The 8,093-nt window shown below is 38.3% G+C and overlaps 1 long non-coding RNA gene across 1 annotated transcript; it reads left to right on the forward strand.

Moving 5' to 3' along the window:
• Nucleotides 1-549: 549 nt before the first annotated feature.
• Nucleotides 550-7,888, forward strand: LOC125613608. Its single transcript, XR_007344180.1, has 3 exons — nt 550-656; nt 3,131-3,218; nt 7,621-7,888. It is a non-coding gene; the product is annotated as an uncharacterized LOC125613608 (long non-coding RNA).
• The last annotated feature ends 205 nt before the right edge of the window (nt 7,889-8,093 follow it).

The following is an 8,093-nucleotide window of genomic DNA, read 5'->3' on the forward strand; positions in this document are numbered from 1 at the left end:
TATATAAATTCAATTTGTCATAAATATTAAAACTATGGAATTTTTCTTCAGTTTCTTAGTATCAATGTATAGTCTACTTTTTACTTAAGATAGCATAAGCATTTTTCTCATATTATAAAACTTTGGGGAGCCATGTAATAATATATTAATAGTCCACCAAGCAGATACACTGCAGTAAAATTATCTCCTCAATGTCACACAATGTATAGTTTTTAGTATTTTTAAATTGCGAACAATTATTATTAATGTATTTGTATATGATTTTTTAGTATTCATTTGTCATCCATAACGAAGTATCCCAAAACCTCTTTGCTTAAAACCACACCTGTTTAGGGATTGATATCCAGAATATATAAAAAAAACTCCTACAACTCAACAACAACAATAAAAACAAAAACCCAGCTTAAAAAGGGGCAAAGGACTTGAATAGCGATTTCTCCAAGGAAGATATACAAATGGCCAATAAGCACACAAAATACGTTTGTAACCACTAGTCATCAGGGAAATGCAAATCATAACCACAGTAAACGTCAGCAAAATGGTAGAATAGGAAACCCCAGTCCTTCCACCCTCCCACGGAGACACCGACTCAACAATACACAGATAAACTCTCTGTGAGAAATCCAGAAGGCAGTTCAGAGGCTCCTTCACACCAGGTGAGCACAAAACCAACTACATCAAAGCCAGCAGGGAACTTGGTAGCACACTCTGGCCATGGTCCTTCCCCTCAGCACAGCACCACACAGTTAGGAGAAAACTCCTAGTTCCTGGCTTCTCCCTGAGGGAAGAAAGAAGACAGGACCACACAGCCAAAGTTCTGAGTCGTTGGGAGAGCAGCCTGAGGTATTTGCTTCTGTCTTGTCTGTCTCAGATTGTGCTGGGACTTAGCGTAGGGGCCACTGGAGCGGAGAGCTGGGTGACGTGCCACTGACCTAGAGGACCCTTGGTATACATACACAGGCAGGTAGAGCCCAGTGGCCTTTCCCTCAAGGGGAAGGGAAGATTGGAGTGTGCATCCAGTATTCCAGATTTTTGGGGGGATAAAGGGATGCTCAAAGGTTTGGTTTCTTTGGGTGTCTTGGTGCACTGGCCGGACCTAGCATACTCTAGATACCTGGGGGCCCCTGAAGGAAAGGGCTGGGTGTTATGCTTCTCTAAAGGGCCTGTGGTACAATATAGCTTGGTGGCCTCTCTCTCAGAAGGCAAGAGTCGGGTATGTGTCCAACATTCTGGTTTTTCAAGGGGCTGGTCAAGGAACTGGTTTCTCTGTAATTCAAGATGGGTGTACCATACTCTAGATAACTGAGAGCTTATAAGAACGGAAAAGATGGACAGTGTGTTACTGTATCAGAGGACACACAGCATAGCAGACAGACACCAGAAGGATCCAGAGATATGAGTTACTGAGACAGAAAAACAGCAAATCCCTTTAATTATGAAGCTATCTGCATGAGTCCAGGGAAGACATGTCCACAGGAAAAGTTTAAAGACCCCCGCCCCCCACCNNNATATATATATATATATATAAAAATACCTGAAGACATACCAAAGAAAATAAAGAGCCAAGCATGGTGGTGCATGCATATGATCCCAGCAGCTGGAGAGGCTGAGGCTGGAGGATTGTGATTAAACTGCTTAAATAAAGGACATAGAGTGATTGAGGGATTACAAAAACTTGATCCAGCTATATGCTGTCTGTAATAATTTTGGATTTAAGGATAAACAGGCTGAAAGTATGGAAAATATATTCCATGTAAATGTTAACCAAAGGAGAGACCATAGGTATAACAGATGGCCATAGGTATAACAGATAAAATAGACTCTGTGTTTGGCCATTTGTGCTGTGATAATAAACTTCCTGAGACTGAGTAATTTATAAGGAACAGAAATTGATTCTGGAGATTGCTGGAGATCAGAAAGCCCAGGATCAAGGTGTAAGCATTTGGTATCATCTGAAGGTCTTCTTGCCTTAGCTTGATGGAATGCAGACACAGGGTGGAAAAGGGACAAAAGGGGGAGGAAATACTGTGTCCTCATGTGGCTGAAGAGTAAAACAATAAAAAGGGCCCAAGGTGTTTCCTTCCATCCCCTTTATTAGATGCTCACCTACCACAGTTAAGATTACTTTTGAACACTTATATTTGAAGAGACATTCAGGCCATAGCAGATGTTAAGACAAAAACTGTCAAAGGAAACAAAGAAAACATTTTATAATAATAAAATGGTCAATTTTATTATTATAAAGATAAAACAATTATAAATTTATATGCATCCAACATTAGAGCACCTAAATATGTAAAGCAAACATTGACAGATCTTTGGCCCATTTCGTTTTCTTCTTGTATTCTAGGATTTCTCCACATATTCTGCACAACAGTACTTTGTGAAATTCACCTTTTGCACATATATACTCTCCTAGTCTTAGCTTCTCTTTTCATTATCTTGACAATGTCTTTCATAGAGCATAGGTTTTTTTTTTAATTTTAATAAAGTACAGCTCATTGATTCTTTCTTTTGTGAATTTTCCCTGGGGTGTTGTACCTAAACATTTCTCAACAAGCCCAAGACCATGTAGATTTTCTCTTGTATCTTCTAGAAGTCTTGCATTTTACATTGAGGTCTATGATCCATTTTGAGTATGAGGCAATTTTTATGAAAGGCATGAAGTCTGTATCTAAATTCATTTTGTGAATGTGTATTTTCAGTTGTTACAGTATTGTTTTTGAAAAGACAATCTTTTCTCTCTGGCATTTCACTTTCTCCTATGTCAAAGACCAGTCAACTATATTTCTGTGGGTCTGTTTATGGGCTTTCAATTCTGTTTCATGATCTATTTGCCTATTATTTTACCAACACCACATTATCTGGTTTACTGTAGTTTTATGGTAAATCTTGAAGGTGGGTAGTGCTAGCCTCCAACTTTGCCATCCTCCTTCTGTGTTGTAAGACATGAACTTTTATGTTTTCTGTTCTGAGTAGGTTATCATTTGAGACAATTTTTTGAAAATTGGATATTTTTATATATTTTGTTGTAAAATTGTGGACATTTTCATGTAATTTTTCCCAACCCCTCTTAAACTCTAACAGTCTTATTAGAAATATAACTTTTCTTTTTTTTATCTTTATCTAGTTTCTGAGATTCCAGTTCAAGCCTTCAACACATGGACCTTTGCAGGACATTCAAAATTCAAGCTACAGCTATTTCCATTTGAGTCATTGTAAGAGTTCACATTTTTCTGCTGAAATTACCTCTTAGAGTTGCCTGCTGTCTGTCCTTTCCATTACATCCTTTAACATATTAATTATAATTTAAATTCCCTGTCAGATAATTCCAAAATCTTTGTCATATACGTGTCTGCTTCTGATAAATTCTTGGTATTGTCAGAATTTTGTGGGTTTTTTTTTTTTTTTGCCATTTTATAGACCTCATTTTTTGTTGTTGTTGTTACAAGTGAGAAGGGTTGAATCAGATACTAAGTGCTGAGACAAAAATATTTTATGCTTGGAGAGGAGTATATCTTTCCTGCGAAGTCCTTAGTAGATACAGGAATTTCCATTAATTTGGTTGGAAGTTGAGTTGGATTTGAAATTTGTCATTGCCATGGTCAACCTCAGTGCACCACAGGCTTCAGATTTCGCCAGTGATACCTGTGTTGGAGGATGAGGTGTTTGCCAGAGTGTTCCTCTGAGTGTCTGCTTCCCACTCGATTATGTATTTCCCTGCTTTGTTTTAAAATCTTCCCTTTGTACTGCTCCCCAGAAAGAATCTCTCGCAGTTCTCCCTACTGAATTTCAGAGATGCTGCAGAGCATGAAGATGTGCCTTACAAAGATGGAGCTAAGCACATAGAGTCTCTCCACATCTCTACTGTACTTGGTGCTCTACCTCAAATACTGTTAGAATAAGAGTTGTTTTTTCTTTGTTGGGATTCATTTTTTTTTTTGTAGAGGGAAGTGCGCCAGACACCTCTAGTCATCTATCATGCTATAGTCACAGTGTATTGGAGTGTTTCTGATGGGGTGGAGAGGTTCACTGATGTTCTGGTTAGGTTTCCATTTTAATCAGACACCATGAACCCACTTCTTGGAATCCTTCACTAGTGTTCCTGTTCCTCTTCCATGTTTAGTGCTAAGCCTGGAACTTATTCCTGCCTTTCTCCCAGGGGTAAGCATAGTCCCCTCTTTACCTCCCCCAGTGACTGAGTTTGGACAAGTGCCCTAAGGATATGATTTTTGTTTCCATTGTCCTTGTGGAATAAGCATTCAAATCCATGGGGGAATAGGGTAGATAAGTTTGGTGGTTTATTGCTATGCCTCTCATCAAACCAAGAAAATTTTCTGGGTGGTGAGAAAAACTTTATCAGGATTTCTTCCAATTTCCCTTGTGAGTTCTTGGTAGGATTCTTCCAGAAAAACTCTTCAAGGAGGTGTTGACTCCAAAGAGTTTATTATATAGCACTAGCCCACACTCAATCTTCAGCAATATATTAAAATTTTCTAGCTGATTATTGTTACTGGCTGATATGGTTTAGATAGTAGGTCTTTCCTAAAAGCTCATGTGAGAGACAATGCAAGAAAGTTTAAGGGTGAAACGATTGGGGTATAAAAGGTTTAACCTAATCAGTTCATTAATCCCCTGATGGGGATTGACTTGGTGGTGGGGTGTGGCGGGAGGAGCTGGGTCTTTGGGAGCAGGCCTTTGAGGCATGTATTTTGTATCTGGCTAGTGGAGTTTCTCTCTGCTTCCTATTGCCACCTTCCCAGCTTCTTTCCTCTGCCACATCCTTCTGCCATGATGTTCTGCCTCACCTTGAGTCCCAAGGAATGCAGTTGGCCATCTATGGTCTAAGACCTCTGAAACCATGAGCTCCCAAATAAACTTTTCCTTCTTAAAATTGTTCTTGTCAGGTCTTTGAGTCACAGCAGAAAAAAAAAAAAAAAAGCTGACTAAAACACTGGCTTACATGGTGTTGCAAAGGGGCAAAATTGTGACGTATGCAGTCGAGGGGAGAAATAAAGAATGTCCACGGGCTTCTGCCCCTTTCAATACTTTATTCACTCAAATTACTCAATACAATTTCATTCTATAGGTTCTTAATCAAGAAAACGACAATCCTTAATGCTAGGCACTGCAATAGACATAATAAGTTCACAGCGAACAATTCTAGATTAATTCTAAGCACTGCAAAACACATTTAATCATGACAGGCTAGAGACAGACATTCCCTCTGCATGCTAAATTCAAAGGTCTTAAGTCTTAGGCTTTGAGTCCAGCAGATGCACACTCACTCAGACCGTGGTAATCAGGTCCGGAACCAAGGCAGGCTTTTTCCTGGCATGGAGTGGACGACCCATTGAGGAGAGAGTCATAGGGAGAAGTTGCGGCTCTCACCAAGGTCCAGACGAGGTGATAGAGGATCATGCAGAGGATCAGGAATAATGACAAGTGATGGGAAGTCAGGTCCTCATCAGGCTCTCCAGCTGAGTGCATTCTTGTTTCCGCTGGCTGATCCCTGTTCATCAGCTCTATTATTTATACTAAATTTGGGGGCTTTTTTTTTTTTTTTTTTAATTTTTTTTTTATTGGTTGTTCAAAACATTATAAAGCTCTTGACATATCATATTTCATACATTAGATTCAAGTTGGTTATGAACTCCCAATTTTACCCCAAATACAGATTGCAGAGGGTAGAGGATAGGAAAGGTAGCAGAATACAACAGTTACTAATAGGGCATTATGTAAAAATGTGGATGTGTAACTGATGTGATTCTGCAATTTGGGGGCTTTTTGACCTCCCTTTCAATCCTTATCAGTTACCACTGGATTTCTCCATGACGTCATTTACCCTGGGGTCAGAAACATCTGCTCTGGTGGTCTCCACCCTGATCTCCTCGCCTTTCCCTCTTATCAGGCGAGGACAGCCTGCCAGGGGCTTCACTCTGTTTATCAGGGTGAGGGGAAGTAACTTGTCTGAGGCCATACTAGAGGGCTCTATGTGTGTACCTGGTAAGACTACAGATTTCAAACTGGAGTTTTTAAAATGGAGTTGCTTAGGCTCAGGCCTAAGGGCATCCTCACATATGGCATCTGGAAGAATCTACCCCAAGTTATGAAATACTAGAACTGTTTTTCCATATGTGAACCTGAGTCTTGCCAGATTTTATTTAAAGAACTGACTTCAGTTCTTTTAAGGGGTCAAAAAACTTCATTAGTTTTTAGTTTGTCCATGTTTTTCTTGTTGTAAGAATATGAGCAAATCTCTCTAGCTCTCTACATCTCTGAAATGAAACCAGAATTTATATAATTTTCCATATGTAAGTCCTAAAAATCAATAAAAAATAATCAGACACAGAGGTGTCTGGATATAAGATCAATCTTCAAAATCAACTGTATATCTATATACCAAGAACAAACAATATAAAATATTAAATGTCACTAAAATAAGTAATAAAAATATCTTTTCATTAATCAACATCATTAAGAGAACAAAAAGGGATAGTTTAATATCTCTAACCACAAAAAATTACTATATCCAGGATGGATAAAAAATTCTTATAAATTTAAATAATAAAACAACAGAAAACTGAATAGACAAGTAAACAAAAGAATTCACCAAAGTCCCAAAAGGGATATCTAAAAGTTCGAAAATCTAACAACTATATGAAAAAACATTCAACTTCATTAGTCATCAGGGAAATGCAAATTAAACCACAGCGCTAAAATACACCCACCAGAAGAGCTATTATTGAAAAGACTGTTGATTCCAAATGTTATCAAGTATGTTAAACAACTAAAAATCTCAAACATAACTAGTTTGAGAAAAATGTTTGGCATTTCTAAGACTGAACATGTGCATACTGTATTGGCCATGTATTGCTGCATAATGTATTATCCTAGGACTTAGTGATTGAAAACAATAAACATTTCTTTCACTATTTGTGTATGTCAGAAATGTGACAGCAGTTTAGCTGGGTGGTTTTTGTCTGATGGTCTTATGAGTTTGCAGTCAAGATGTCAGCACTTCTGAATACCTGACTATAGCTAGCAAATTGGCTCTCAAGATGGTGTACCTATGTGACTATTGGCAGAAGGGCTTAGTTTTTCACAACATGGACCTCCCCATATAACTACTCTAATGTTCCCATGACATGGCAACTAGCTTCCTCCAGAGCATGTAAGAGAGAAGCTATCGTGCTTTTTATGACCTCGTATTGGAAGTAACACTCTGTGACTTCTGCTATTCTATTCATTAGAAGTGAGTCACTAAGCAGTTCACACATGAGGGTCATGGATTTAGCCCCCTACCTCTCCACCCCCACTTTTGAATGGAGGAGGGTTGAAGACCACACACACCATATGACCAAACAATTTCACTCTAAGCTACAGAAGCAAAAATGGGTAGGTGTGTGACTCCCCAAAGAAGTACAAGAATGTTTGTGGCATCATTATTCATAACAGCCAAGTAGTAGAAACAAACTGAAAGTCAATCAATAACAGTGTAATGGTGTTCCACTTTACCTTTTGAATAATGCCCTTGCTTCTTATTTTAAAAGGGACATGTTTTTCTTTTCCTCTTCTTCCTCTCCCCCTCCCTGAACTTGAATTATCTGTTCTTTATAGGAAGGAGATGCCACCCGAAGAACTAGGAAGTGACTATCTCCCAAATTAACAAGTGGATTTCAATTCACCATCAGGATGCACCTGGAACACCCCAGCCCCAGGTCAGAGCACACCTGGAATGTAGCCTTTGAATAGCTCCTTTAAAAGCCCTATGTTTTCCCTGATGGTCAGAATCACAGCTTCCAGTACTGGAGTCCCCTGTGTTTCTCCTTTGCTAGCAAGGCAAAAAACAAACAAACAAACAAAAACTTTCCTTTTTCTTAAAACCATGTCCTCATTATTATTAAATTGTTATGAATTTGTATCAGGGACAAGGACCAAGATTTTGGTAACAATAGCATGATTAAATAAATTGTAATATATTATTTTATTTTTAAGTTATTTTATTTGTTTTAATTAGCTATACATGTCAATAGAGTGCATTTATGTACTTGGATATATAATACATCAATGGAGTATAATTTCTTATTTTT

Source organism: Marmota marmota, unplaced genomic scaffold, assembly GCF_001458135.2.
Source record: "Marmota marmota marmota unplaced genomic scaffold, marMar, whole genome shotgun sequence".
Classification (NCBI taxonomy): Eukaryota; Metazoa; Chordata; class Mammalia; order Rodentia; family Sciuridae; genus Marmota; species Marmota marmota.